This window comes from Cryptomeria japonica, chromosome 10 (genome assembly GCF_030272615.1).
Source record: "Cryptomeria japonica chromosome 10, Sugi_1.0, whole genome shotgun sequence".
Classification (NCBI taxonomy): Eukaryota; Viridiplantae; Streptophyta; class Pinopsida; order Cupressales; family Cupressaceae; genus Cryptomeria; species Cryptomeria japonica.
The window spans coordinates 65335042-65350860 of record NC_081414.1 but is presented as its reverse complement, the minus strand read 5'-3'; the positions used below and the strand labels follow the sequence as shown (position 1 = coordinate 65350860).

Genomic DNA, 15819 nt, shown 5'->3' with positions numbered 1-15819 from the left:
CACATTCCATAAAATTCTAAAATTGAAACCTATGGTTTTGACCTTTTTTAGGCATGGAAACCCAACCCTTAAGGTTGGACCTATAAGTACAATGCTATGTTTTTTATTGAAAAAGCATCAAAACAATGCCAAGTTAATAGCAAGAGAAAAAAATGACTTTAGTGATATGGTTAATGGCTACTTTTTTTAAAAATACCAAATTAAAACCTTTTATGGATTCAACAATGTCTAGTTTTCAAATATGTAATTTTTTTACTACTAGACATATTTTTCTATTTATTAATTAATTTTTAAGCAAATAGACTCATAAACTTGAAACGACATATATAACTTACTTTCAATAACTTCTAATTTTTGAATTTAAAAAAAACCAGTTTGACCAATCTAAAAATCATTCTCTATATGATGAAAAAATATTGTTTTATAATTAGGTTAGCTCAAATTATGTTTTCTATAGATGTGAGCTTTAAAAAAAAAATAAAAAAATTAGACTAATCAAAAATTAATAAAAATTAATTATTTATTAAAAATTATAAAAATATATTTTGACCAATCTTCACCAATCATATTCATCTCTCTAGAAAAATAATTAGAAAAATTCATTCATTTAAGCTAAATTAAACTAGTCTTACACATGCATGTTTTGGCCCAAAATTTATGATTTAAAAAAAAAATGTACATCCTATTTAAAATCAAATTCTATCATATGAGTATTATAATAAATCATGTATTTAAAAACTAGAAACAAAATCCTTCATTTCATATTTTTATACCATATTAATATTCTATGTGTAAGCTCTTCAAATTTACACTCAAACTATAATTTTTTTTTGGTTTTCAAGAAAAAGACTTCCACTTTTTGACCAAAAAGTGGACCCAACTTGCACTTACCTAAAGGCCACTTGAATCATGAGACTTCATCATGATACCATGCAATCCTATAGGTTTGTACTTCACACTCTTAAATTGAACCATAAATTTTATGGGATTATTAAATTTACACTACATTTATCCATGACCCAATACTAATTAAGGTTTACTCTTAAACCTAGTTCCTATTATTAAAACAAAACATGTTGATGTTTGTTGTAGGTTGTGATAGAGCATATAAAAAAGAAGAGATCAACCACTATTAATCATTCAAAAAAATTATCTCTTGTAGATTTTGTCGGATCTCAAATATTTTCTACCATATATGAATAAACACTAAGATCCATAGAAGGGACCAATATAAATAAATATGTTGGTTCTTAGTAGCTCCATTAAGTGGCCAATATAATTCGAAAAAATAACGATTTAAAAAAATCCAACTAAAGAGTACATAAAGCTACATGTTATTGAAATTTGGGGTTCAAATGCCATTCCCATTTGTAAAGTATGCATGAATGATTTGTAAAATACTAGATAATGCCTCCTAGTGGTCACCAATTATGTATATTACCTTATTATCCATACTTACAACAATTGCTCACAAGGCATTCAATGTAGCTAGATATCATCGTTGGCACAATCTTTTTAGTTGTATATATTATTTTATCTCTTAAATATAGTTTGTGGGATGAAAATATAATTTTCATATACAGTTTCTTGTAATATTTTACTTTCTACAAGTCATGATGATATAATGTGCAATTGCACCAAAAATCACCACATTCAAGTTTAATGGGTGGGAGTGGGAAGGTGAGTGGGAGCAAGTCAATTTTTGAACTAGGAAGATGTGGGAGGTTGTAGGAAGTTTTGGGTGAGGGTAAGGAGGATGATGATGAAAGTGATTTAGATGGTGATGTATAAGAGGGTCGACTCCATGGTTGGGACCTAGAAGATAGGGATAAAACTTTGTGAGATTTATAGTTGGAGGAATAATGACTTGTGAAAGTGTGTTACTTGTGGCCATCACTCTATAAATGACTATTTTGGATAAGGTCTTTGAGTCTAATGCTTCTATGGGGACTCTTTGTAAGAGTTCTTCAAAGTGTAGTTTTGCTTTAGGGTTGCATAGGGCTTTCCATCCCTTAAGATTACTTCTCCTTGCATGAACCAAATTATTTCTCGGGTTGATATTACTTGTGGTGAGAATCTCACAATTATTGGGGATGAGATTGGGAGTCATGAAATTTTAGGTAGGTCTATTGCGGATTTGGCTAGGAAAAATTTCCCTACTACCAAGCTCAATGTTGCATTTAGGAAGTTTTTCTTCCCCTTTTATGGCATATCCCTCTCCTAGTAGTGGTGAGCTTGGTACTTTGGGTCCCCTTTTAGATTCATCTTTGTAGGCTTTTGGGCTTAATGAGGCTATGTAGTTTGGGGTTTCCATAGTAGAGCCACTAGTGGAAGTTCTCATTTATTTTTCCTTATATACTTTTGATTGAAGCTAAGGCCAAGATTATTTTTCCTTGGATTGAAATTGCATTATCCTAAAGGTCCTTGATGTAGTCATGTAGATAGATCTACTACTTACATGAGGAATTCCCTCATCAAGAAATTATTGATCTTTTAGTTAAATATAGATGTTTTTTTATCAACAAAGGGCCAAGGCCAATGATATTTAATTTATATAAATTAAAAATACAAAAACAAGTCTTAACTAGTCAAAGAGAGTATGCCCTAATCTATAAATATTAACAAAATTGCATTGAGATCTTTAAGGGCTAAAACCAGATTTTTTCCAAAAAACCAGAGTTATAAACTGAAACAGATAACTAATACTAAACTCAACTATGGAAATTAACGAAACAAAGCATCCTAACCCAACCATAAGAGAATTTTGACATGAAAAGTGATCACCTAGCTGAAGATGAAAGGCCTGGGACAAGCGTTGTATCAACCCATTCAAAAATCATAGGAACCTACTTACCCCATACTAATTTCTCTGGTTTAGGAAAACACTCAATCACCTCTAGTGGTTCTTGGCCCCCACGAACCATGATAGCTTTTAACTTTGCTTCCCAATCCAACAATCTATCTTCCAGAACAAATTCAGAATAACCATGAAGATCAAAGTATTTTTTGTTCCAATTTTCATCAAAGACCTTTGTCTACCAAAATATGGTAGAGCCTAGAGAAAGTTAACATTCTCATCTATGATGAAACTCCTGTCTTTGAAACATTTCTCATCCTCAAAATATAGTATTGGAAACCTGGGAGGCGACTTTCCATTTCTAATTGTCACATTAAGTTCTATGGGCAGTGGAATAGTTAGATTGTCATCTATATTATTGAGGACATTATTCAAACTGCCAAGCAAGTCGGCCTTAAAAAAAATTCTGCATAAAATCTTCATTTTATCTTTTGGCAGACCAAAATGAAGTAAGATGGAAAGAAAAGTTATTGGAATCTCTATGTTAACTACCCTAGAGATGAAAAAATGGGGCTCTTTAAACACCTCTTGCATTCTTTTCTCCTTAATATTGTCGATAAAGGCCATTTGCCTTCTTGTCGAAAAGAGCCGAATTTGGGTATCCATTTTCACAGCTATGAACCTACACCTGCAACCACAAAAAAACCAATTGGAAGAAGAAGAAAGGAAGCCCTTAGGAGAAGAAGCTTGAAATGAAAGAGTGACGACGATGAGAGAGAATGAGATCTGCGAAAGATTGTAGAGGACGCAAGAGCCTCCTCAAACAAAGCAATAGCCAAAGATAATGATGGACACCTCATCCTATCAAGTAAATGCTCTAGAAGAAGTGGGAATTAAAAGCTCATGAAGAAATCTGCCAACTATATAGGCTAAACCTTCGCCATCTACGACTATAAGCTAAAAATAGAAGTCTTAGAAGAAAAAGACTTCAAGATCTAATCTCCCCTGCCAAAAAGATGAAATTTAATAATTAAAACCAAATTATGACAAAAATATTTAATAGCTGCATGACTTGTTGTGGCTGCCAATTTTGGAGGGCGATCCACCAAAGAGTTAATGCTTCCTACAACTTAGTCAGAGTCCTTGATAAATTGGCTAGCTAAAGCCATATCAAAAACTTGCTGTCTCCTACCAAAGAAGACGGGAAATAAATTTAAAGTGTCCTCCAATATTCAAATTTTTTGTCTTGTCACCCTAAAAATCCAACCATATAAAACTTCCTTGAGTTAATGCTCAACTGCAACTATGTCCTTTAAAAGAGTCTTCTCAATTTAACCGTTTATACTTGAATTCAACACTCCTTTGATTTTGAACTTCAATTTGAAATCCCTGCCTTCGAATTCAGCCATTAGAATCAAGAAAGCAAAAAATTACAAAATTTAATGTTGAATATGTCTGTTAGTACAAAATTCAAGTATTGGAGATAGAGAGGGTAGATCACTCTCTTGGAGAACCATTATTCTCCCGAGAATATAACAATCTGACAAATTTCTCATTAAAAGCATCTGCTCTCCTATTTTCTAGGAGATTTGCCATTCCATTTTCTTCTTTGAAGATATGATTGATTGTGAAAGCTTCAAAACCTTTAAGTAGATCAGTTGCTCTACTTAAGAATGAGTTAAGTCTCCAATTTGGTGTGTTGTTGGACCTAAGAGCATTAATAATGATTGTTGAATCTCCTTCTATTTCTATCTTTTTGAGACCAACTTCCTTGCAAATTGGAAGACCTTATATAGCACCTTGAATTTTTGCCACATTATTTGTATCCTTGGCTAGAATTTTTGCTTGCTTAGCTTGAATCTCTCTGTCTGAAGAATGAATGATACAACCTACCCCTGAGACTCCTAGGTTACCTCGAGAGGCCCCATCGAAATTCATTTTATACTAACCTACCTTAGGTGGGAGCCATTTTGCCTTATTTCTTTGTTTAACTATCTCTTCACCCCCTTTCCCAACAAAGGAATAAATTTTTAATCCAAACTATTTTGCTCTCATGTTGTTGTCCCATCAAAAAAATTGAGTCTTTTTTGACAATTAGAATGAAAATGGTGACATGGGTTCTAAAAAAAGGGTGAGTGATTATTTGGCTGGCTATCATGATCTGAGGTTTTTTCTTATTCTCTTCTTAAACCTTGGTGGATAGTACTAGGACCCCTTTAGTAGGTTCTTGGTTCCTTTATAAATATAGTCTTTTTTGGAAAGATAGTCTACTAAGCTTGATTCTATTGAGGAATGTTTCAGTAGGATGTATGTTCGGGTTAGAGTCCTAGGGATTCCTTTGGAATACTAGGACAAATAAATATTTTTGAGGTACTACTAATTTTTTGGCCAATTTCCTTCAATTGACAAGGTCATGAAATCTAGGAAACATTTAGTTTTTTCTAGATCTTGTGTGAGTATTGATATTGATAAAGAGTTGTCAAATGCAATCAAATTTTGTTTCAATTTTGGGGTTTGGGAAAAAAATTACAATACAATTATCCTCCACAAGTTTTCCTTTATTGCCATAAAGTTGGGCACTTCTCACTTTTGTGTAATTTTTTTAAGAAAAACACTTTATTTAGACAAGTGGTATCAATCCTTCTATTGATCATGGGAAAGAGATTTAGAATGTCCAATGTGCTTTAAAGAGTAAAGAGAACTATGTTATGAGGGTTAATGGGAAATATTTGGACACTAGATTTGTGGGGCTTATAGGGAATTTGTAGGTGTTCCTCATTAAGAACACGAGAAAAATGTACGACATGTCTTATTCTTTAGGTGTGCCTATATCTTCTTTAAAAAATAGGAAGGATAGTTCCCCATATTGACTAGGTTTTGACTCCTCTATGGAGTTCTTTAGTGAGGTTTGGATTCAAGCCTCATTGATTATTGTTTTAGTTGTGTTGTTTTGGTAAGTTTTTCGTTTGTTTTCTCAAGGGCGTTTTAGATTTAAGGCTTATTTTGTTAATGGTTCCAGTCTCAAGTTTTTTTTAGATCTTTCTTGTTGTTCAAAGTTTGGGGTCCTTTCAAATACCTCCTTTCATTCATAGCTCTAGTCAAAAGTGCTTATCTAATAAAAAACATAATTATGTAGGGCACATATTACACTTGTTTTTCCCATTTGCATAATATAATTATCTTTACCTCATTTTTACCTACAAGTAAGATTGTGTATGTAGGTATATATTCGTATAAAGCACTTAGATGTGTAAGGACCTCCATATTATTAAAAATATTAAATTACATAAATACACTTACTAAAGTACACAATTAAGAATAATTAAAGCAATTTGCTCAACACATAAGAATAAATACATGATATTAGATTTCAATTTAATGTTTAAGTACATAATCTAAAGATTAATAAAATCATAAGGAAACTATTTCCTTTACAATAGAACATAAGGTCAAATACAATGAATACACAAAGTATATAGTTGATGATAATATTGACAAGAACTCCCAACATCTATCTCCCTCGAGCACATCACAAATTTTCATTTCATATTGAAAATAAGGGTTATGACATGATGAGTTTTACTATCAAGTTATTTAGTATATTAGTGATTAGGAATGAGTTGAAAGGGGTTGAGTCTCAATGTTTTAGCTAATCTCATAGGTTTTAAGTGATGTACCATGATCAAAACCTAAGATTTCAAGAATGAGAACAAATAACTAAAAAAAATAGAGAGAAAATCTTTTATATGCAAACAAAACCCTTAATTTAGAGTAACAAATATTTTTCCATGTTTTGGAAGGTTTGAATTTTTTTGGTGTATTGGTATTATCAAAGTCATAGAAAAGGTAATATTGAGTGTCATAATTATGCTTGCATTGTTTCGAGTTCATATGCATTGCAATATTCTTATAGATAAAATTGATAGCCTTCAAAGTGTATTAGCTTATGAACCTTTTCCAAGGTAGGGAGCATAACTGGTGTTATCCCATTTATTATTATTTTAGGCATTTTAGATAAGTTGAAGTCCATCACTAGTTATAGTATTCCTTTATTTCCTAATTTTCTATTGAGGAATAGTATGACCAATCATGTTAAGTTATGCTATTAGAGTATAATAAACCAAATATTTTGTAGCTGATTTTGTTATTTTTTATTAATTGTTGGCTTAGGTAGTATAACTCATATGATAGTTACATAAAATTATACCAATGGTTGTGTATTAACTAGCAACTATTGGTTTTTCAAATAACTTTTTTCTATTGAGGCAAGATACTGATTTCGTGATTATTTCCTTTGTATTAAAAATAAGCATACTAAATACCTATGCAATAAAAATAATTCTTCTACATGCAACCAAGCTATGTGCCTTGCATCCAACCCTCATGTCTATATATTATTCCATGCAACCCATTAATTTGTAGACCTTGAATCTTCATATGAGGATACTTTTGCCATCAAAGCACATTTTAGTCTCTAGGAGATTTAATCATAGGTGATCCAAATATTTTCATTTCTAACTTAACATTTATATAGTATCAATTTTGGGACTCTACTATTTGTGGTATGCATCTTCTAGATTTCATCTTTCACACTTCAACTTGGTAGCTACATGGTGGTTATGAGTTGTATAAAAAAATTGGGGAGAATTTTCTCTATTAAGAATCAATTTCATAGCAATTTTTCTTACAATTAACTATATTTACACTTGGATCAATTCACTAAAGCCTCGTGTTTGCATGTAAGTTAGATTAACTAAGGTAAGAAGGACACAAGTATATTGAAACCTCATGGGAGGTCTAAGTCTTAAAGTAAGGAAGAAGACTCAATAGTTTGATCCAATAATAGAACATATTCTTGTTATTGTTTGAATATAAAAAATACCAATAGATATCCAAGAAAGTGTCAATCATAGTTTAACATAATATATGTCATTAATAAACAAAAATATTTACAACTAGTGATTATCTCATACAAAAATACAAACAATAGTAGACAAAATCTAGTTCCATATAAGCCATTAGTCAATCTTATTTATTGTAAATAAGGGTTGCCTATTAAAAAATATTCTATTAAAATAAAATATTATATATTTATCCTCACATTTTTTTTTGGCAAAACACCGAGGTGTTATTTATCCTCACATTTATGAGTTTGATTTATGCAATCTCTCAACTCTTTTGTGTGGACACATGAACCATTATTGTTTTTGATTAAGTGAAAAGCAAGTTTTGAAGGGGCCATGAAACCCTTTACATCAGATTAAAAAATAGATAAAGCATTGAAAGCCCAACTAGAAAGAACAACAAAAAAACAGGGACTGGACATAAAGACAACAGGCAACCCATACAAAGAAAGGGCCAGTAAAACCAACCCAAACAACCAACTACAAGGGCCCTCAAGATTTGCAATTGGCCTTGTGGGAACAAAGAGTCATATCAAAAGAAGGCTTGGACGTCTTTGAATGCTTCCCCTTTACAGTAATCCATCCTTCTTCAACTTTAGCAGCCGCAACTGACCAATCCGAAGGGCCCAACACTGATCTTTCGAGACTGGAAAAAAGAGTGTCAGAAGAGGGAGCAACAACCATCGCGGGCACATGACAGCCAAATTTTAATGTAACATGAACCATTATTGTTACATTGAATACATATTTGATCATTTGAAATACACACGTGTATAACTTCTCATCCTAAATCAAATAAAAAGAAGATGTATTATATAACTTCCAATCTAAATACGCAAAAATATCATTCTCTCTCTTCTGAGTAAGGTGAAATTTATGTTCATCTTGGAGATTTCTACCAACAAATATTAAATTACTTGCAAGACAAAAAGAGGATGTAAGGCTCATCATTTGCTGCATAATTCTTCTTTATTACATATTTATAATATTAGATTTAACTATTAACATCCAAATTTTAAAATAAAATTAAAAGTTCTCTTTTGAACAATCATATTCGTAGGAACAATAAGAAATCTTCTATCATCATAATTGCTTCACACAGTACCTATTATTTGAACCCAAAACCTCAATAAAAGTCTTTAAATTAGTACATATAGTACATATATTTACAAGAAAATGTTGAGAAGAAGTAGATCATTTATGAGGTCTAGGAGGCTTGTATTTCATTTTACATTTAGGTTGAAGTAGAAATTAATACAACCTTGCTTCATCTCCTCTATTGAGGAAACACACTACAAGCTCTCCTCCTTATTTATCTCCTTCAAGGCTATGTCTAACATTCAACACCACTTAAAGGGTTTAGGTTTTGAGTAAGTGATCCATGAGAAATTTTAATTTCATTTATCCCTATAGGATGTACATGTGTGTTTTTGTTTATTTGAATATTCAACATGCATTCTTCTTATTTGATACAAGTTCTTTCTTATTCAACATGTAAATCTGGAAAAGTCATCAATAAATGTTAAGACATATCTAGCCCTGCTGAAAGATGGTTGTGGAAATGGTCCTGCCAAGTCACTATGTACCAACTCTAATAGCTGTGGAGCTCTCCATGCTTTGCCTTTATCATACTTCTCCTTAGGATGCTTACTAAGAATACATCCCTAACAAACTCCATCAGAAAATCGAATAGAAGGCAACCCTGAAACCATGTCCTATTTACTGAGTTGTTGCAAGTAACGATAGTTCAAGTGGCCAAATCGTTGATGCCACAAACAACTAATCTCATCTACATGAGTGAGTAAAACTGTCGAAGGAGAGTCAGGAACAAAGTGAGAAAACTGATATAATCTGGATTGATGATCTGCTTTTCCCACAGCAATAGTAGACCCATTATGCATTTCACTGATTACCATTGTATCTCGTGTGAACTCAACTCGCTTGCTAGAACCAGTGTGAGTGATCTGATAAACAGATAGGATATTAGTTGATAAAGATGGAACACAAAGGGCATCCTTAAATGTTCCTTCGCCCACATCAACAGACCCTCTCCCATGCACTTCAATAGGAGTGTCATCACCCATTAGTATGGACGACATAGAACATGGCTCTAAAGAGGTGAAATCATCTTTTGAAGAAGCCATATGGTGCGAAGCACCCGAGTTAATTATCCAAGAATTGGGTTGTGAAGCAACAACAGCTAGGGCCTTACCCTTTCTTTTCCCTTTACTCTTATCTGTATCCTTAGAAGATCCTTCTGATGAACTCTGTTTGACTGAATCAGGCACCTTGATATTATTCTTTTCAAGGAGATTTGAAAGGTGATCAATTTGTTTCTTTAAACACTTATGTTCATCATGACCAGGCCTCTTACAATAAGAACACTTGACCTTCTCCTTCTTAGGTTGTTCACCTCTTGATGAAGAGGTCTGATTATCTGCTTTTGAAGTAGTAGATTTCTGATCTTTTTTCTTCTCTCCTTGGTTCTTTTGTTTCTTATCTTGCTTACTAGACCCTTTTTGTTCTTTTGTGCCTTGATTTACAACTAAGGCATGTGACTTAGAGGGTTTTATTGTACCCATTTGAACCAATTTGTCTTGCTCCCTAGTGAGTTCTGCAGCAAATTCATCCAGAGAAGGCATTTTGAATGTGGTACCTAGGGCACATTTTGTAGCATAGAATGTAGAAACAAACACTGAATAGTTAGGACCAAGCTTAGAAAGAATACTCAAGATCAGTTGCTTATCATCTTTCTTAGTTCCACACCATTCCAACTGTAATCTTACAGACTTAAGTTTAGTGAAGAAGTCTTGTATAGTATCAAAATTGGTTGGATTCAACCCTATGAGTTCATTCTCTAACTGATGACCTCTTAGCTCATCCTGCTTACCAAAGAGGTTTTCCAAAGTGGTCCACACTGCATTTGGTGTAGTGGCAGATTCAATGTGAAAAAGAAGGTTTGGAGAGACTGACATACATAGAGCACCAAAAGCTTCATCACATTTATTAAACCATTTAATCTTTTCTGCAGCATCTTGAGGTTCAATTTCAAGTCCCATAGTAACACGATGATATCCATGTCTTTTCAGATATATTATCATCTTAGATTTCCATTCAAAATAATTATATGGTGTTAAAAGTGGAACTATAGATGCATCCATGATAGTAGAAAATAAGATTGCAAAGAATCAGGAAAAGTGCAAGAAAGAAGGCACAAGAGACACCCCCCCTTTTCACTAGTCTCAGAAATTACCCCCCCCAAATATTACAAGGTTGGGACTTTATAATTAGTGCATTTACAAGGCTTTTTATCAGATTACAATTCTTTTAAGAAACCAATAGAGATTTTAAATACAAATAATTTGAAACAAGATCTGAAACAAATTATCCTTATAACTGCTTAATTTATCTCAATACCTTTCCAACAACTATTAGTTTTTGAAAAACAGAGTTGTGAGGAGAAAGATATGACTAGTTGAAGAGAATAAAGAAGCAGCTGATACAACCTTTAATATCTGATAGAAAAAGGAAAAAAATTTCAATTAGACCTGTAATAATGGAGAGTACTCATTTCCAGCTTTTCGTCAAGTATTTGTTTGCAAAAATCTGACACCCGAGGCAAAAGTTGTGCAATTTTTAAGAAATGTTGTTGAATTTCCCTGATAGAAAAACGGCTTAGGCCCTATTCAAGCTCGATTTCTGCAAAATTTATTAATTTTCTGGAAATACCATCCGAAACCTAGAAGTTTTTTGATGCTGGGAAGAAAACCTAGAAATCGTTTTTTGTGAAAGTGAACAGAAGTTGGAATACTAAAGCCGAAATGAAAATAGCTCCAGTAAAAAAAATTTACTCTGATTTTTTACTGTGTCTTCCAAACTCTAATTTTGGTGAAGTAAAAGTCACTTTTGACTTTGTCAAGCCTTATGGACACTCTGGAAATTCTTATTAAGCTTCCAATATTACCACAAAGCTGCAATCACTCAGATCTTACAAGAACACATACATGTAAACCGGATTTAACTAGAAGCTATTTTCCTTTAAACTGTTCTGATTCTCTAGATCACACTAGAATGCAGGAGACGAGCATACTTAGTTTTTAAGGAGAATATTAGCTATATAAAAGTCTCAAATCCCTCAAATAAATAAAAAAAAGCAATGAGCTATACCAGACAATAAGCTCTGATACCATGTGAGATTCTGCGAGAAGTGAGAATCGAGCCAAGATCTGATGTCAGTCATAGATCACATGCAACTCCTCACACAACGGATGATCGAAGATCAAAATAGCTGAATGAAGATAATTTCAATATGAGAGAGAAATAGAGACAAAGAGGAGAATTTGGAGAAGACTCTCACCGAGCTATCACTCCACTAACTTAACTAGTGAAGGTGAGAGTATAGTGCTTATTATATAGAAAAATATAAGCATATACATCCAAGGGGTGCATTAACTCCTATTCCCCATAAAAAGTGGGAGGTTTTACCTTCTTGGTAAATGCCAAAACATGTGGCATAACCTCCTTATATGAAGACAAAAAAAGAGTTGAGAAAGTTGGCACATAAGGCCAAAAGAGGGTGTGAAACTCAACTACCCCATAACCCACTTAGGAAATAACAAAATAGTGGTTATGAGAGGTGGCACAACAAGCCAAAAGAGGGTGTGAAACTCAACTACCCATGTGAGGTGGAGAGTTACACATGTAGCTGAAGTATTTCACCACGTGTCCTCATATAAACCACTCCTATTAACCTAAGCAAACTTAAATAATATATGTGTAGGAAAAATAAATATCCCCTAACATAAGGAAAATAAAAAACCTACACTAACAAGATGCACCTCTGATTCTTGCCCCTTCTGCAACCTGCAACTTTACATGTCAGAAAGAAAACTCTTGAAATAGCTATAGAATCTGTAAACCAAATCCTCTGTATTTTCCATTCGATAAATTAAGTGTATGTGAATTACAGCCATGCCAACAGTTCCTAAACCAAAGACAGCCACACTTGAGCCTTTCTCTACATTGCCCACCTTCCAAACCCCACCTAACCCTGAAAAACAACAATGTAAAGGTAATTAGTTCTTCAAAATAATAGCAAAATTTCAATTTGTATAACTCATTTTGATCCATTAACACACTGAACTTGTATAGCAAATTTTAGTCAGTCTAGCTCTTGTGTCCTGAAGTCTATTCCTACTCTTCCTTACAGAAACATCTCCCTCATTTTTTCTAATTAAGTGATATTGCCACACTTTGTCATGCTATTGCAACTAAACAACAAACTTTTTTTATTTTATTTTTTGTTTTACTAAACAGCAGACTTAAAGTAGTCTAGCAGCCTAGATTAGAAGAAGAGGACAGAGCTGCTATTAGGAAGACTGGGAATGAACACTTGAGGCAGCTGAAAACGTCCTCCTTACCCTGCCTCATAAGAGCACTGAAGATTTGATTCTTGGTAGTTGGGTGCACATAAGCCTCATCAGTAGACTAACAACGACATTGCTCTAAAACAAAGAAGATTGGGTTGTGGGTGCAAAGAAGATTGTCTTGTGGGTGCACAGAAGACCAAAGGGGATATTCTAATTATTCATATCTTATTTTATGACTTCATGATACCACTATTTTGTGAATTGTCTTAATCACTGTAACTCTTCTTCCATTGAACAAAAAGGAAATCCCCACTGTTCTATGAAGGATATGGCTTTGGAGTTGGAGGAAGGTCCTGCCAATGATTTTAGGACTCCTCTTTGTTTCAAGAAATTTCAACTTGGGGAGAAGGACCCTTGTTTTGCGTTAAAGCAAAGTTCCTTAGAACATTTTTCCAAACCACCTTAATTTTGGGTGGGTTACTAGAGGTCTTTGGGCATGGCTGATGTGAGGTTTTGTTCTGCCCTTTTTCTAGTTGTCTTCTTGTTGTTTTGTCTTTATCTTTATATAAAGTATCAGGATGCTTTCTAAATCCCTTCTTAACTAATCATAAACTCTTCTTTCATTCAAATAAGCTATTCATTGAATAAAAATGTAGTATCTTTACCTGTTGTGACCCCACAACTAAGAAGACAAACTTTATCAGGGGCAGCCATTGGATCTATCTTGACGACAGAATCAACTTCTATAATAGTGTATTCAGAGACGCTGGAAACGCCTAAAAAATTGGTATATGAGTTTCCCATTGATGCTGAATCTGTTGCCATTGTCATTTTTCATCAGTCCTGAAATTTTGCCATCTGATCTGGGACAGAAATTGCTTTTGGTTGACTTGCAATCCACACACTCAGTGCAATGCGCCATGATCACAGGTATCACCAGGTCTCCCTCCTCAATATCCTTCACATCTTCCCCCACACTTTCAACTCTTCTGCACCATACAAACTTGTATTCAAAATCTGATCAGTTGACAAAATTAGCGTCAATGAAACCATGGAATGGGAGCTGAAGAACGTACCCAACTGCTTCGTGGCCATAAATGCGAGGATACCTTATGTTATCCTGATCATTCCACATCACAAAATCATAATTAGTAATTTCAGATGTCTGATGGCAGAGGTGTGCTGAATGCAAATGAGATGAAAGGCACCAACCTGTTTATTACTCCAAAAACTGACATCAGTGTGACACAAAGTAGTGCATATGATTCTGATGTGAACTTCTAGAGCCTGTGGTGGGGCCACTTGAATTTCTTCCATCACCAGAGCTTCCCCAGGTGCCCAACACACAGCAGCTTTAACAAATCCACCATTCATCAGATTTCTCTTTCAAAATCTCAATTGTTGGATGTAAGATTATAATTCAATTGGGAAAAATCACACTAGAGAACAACTTACCTTTACAAGTGATGGCTTTTCCCCTAGAGTTGTCAAGTGTTCCGTTCATAGCTGCATGAAATTGTGGTGCATGGCATACACAATGAAGATTTTATAAATTGTCAAGGCGACATGGACATGCACAAAGAAGAATGGTTAAAAGGTCAAGGAGATGAGACAGACTAAATAGAAAACTGTAATATATGTCTTTTCACTTTGAATTCAATACATATGCTTACAAGTTAGCTTTCAAGGCTTTTAGGGAGTGAGACTAAGACCTATATTATTTATGGGATAAAAAATAGAAATAGATATTTTTTACATTTGTATTAGATCATTGTCATAAATAAAATTTTAAATAAGATATTAAATTTTTTTATCCATTATACATATATATTTATATTATGTCTTTTTTGATATTTTTTTTATTTAAGTAATAATAATAATATTTAGTTTTGAAGTGTATTTATATTGGGACTTGGTGATCTTGGTGAAATGAGGTGTGAAACTCTTTTATTGTTTTCAAACAATTTAAAGTTACAAAAACAAAAAAATCAGTATGTGTAAATATAGTTTTAGTGTCAAAATTCACTTACTTTTAGTATGTTTTGAGATGCACATAGCATGTTTTGAAGCTTTAGTTCTCTCACCATGTAGCCAATTTAGACTATTTGTTTTCTTTCTATTATTTTTGTATCTTTTATGTAGCCTTGTTGGCATTCACAAATCAATTCTTATAGATTTTTACATTTTTTGAATTCTAACATAGAGAATTCTAAAAAAAGACTCATTGCCATGTATTCCAAGTGTGGGGGAAAAGACTCTAGAAACACTATGGGAAAATAAAGTATATGATTTAGATAAGTGAGCCAAACAAATAAAATTTAAGGGTTAAATAAATAAAAAGAAGTAAAAAAACAACCTACTTTGTGAATTTAATGTTTTTTTGTGTATTGCAAGTGAGTTTTACAATGGATTGCATAGTTTCAAATTAATTTGCATTCATTTATACTTAGATATTCATATATTGCAAAATATTATGATTAATAAATGCCTTGTATTTTGTACCTCCAATATCAATGCATATTCTACTATCGGCGTAACCATTGCACCTCCTTTTGGTGCAACCGCTAGTTATAATGTTTCTATCCAATAAAGAGTGAGGGATGAGATGTTGAATTTCTATTGACTGTTTGATTATTGAAGTGTGTAGTATTTAAGTGGAGGGAAACTTTCTCAACCATCTTTCCCTTGAGCATGAATATAGTACATAGTGAGGAGTGAATTTACTAGTTGAGCATGTTCCAATAGTTGT

At 33.3% G+C, this 15819-nt stretch overlaps 1 pseudogene; it reads right to left on the bottom strand.

Moving 5' to 3' along the window:
* Window positions 1–12525: 12525 nt before the first annotated feature.
* On the bottom strand, window positions 12526–14574 carry LOC131858774 (alcohol dehydrogenase-like 7; annotated as a pseudogene).
* Window positions 14575–15819: the final 1245 nt, after the last annotated feature.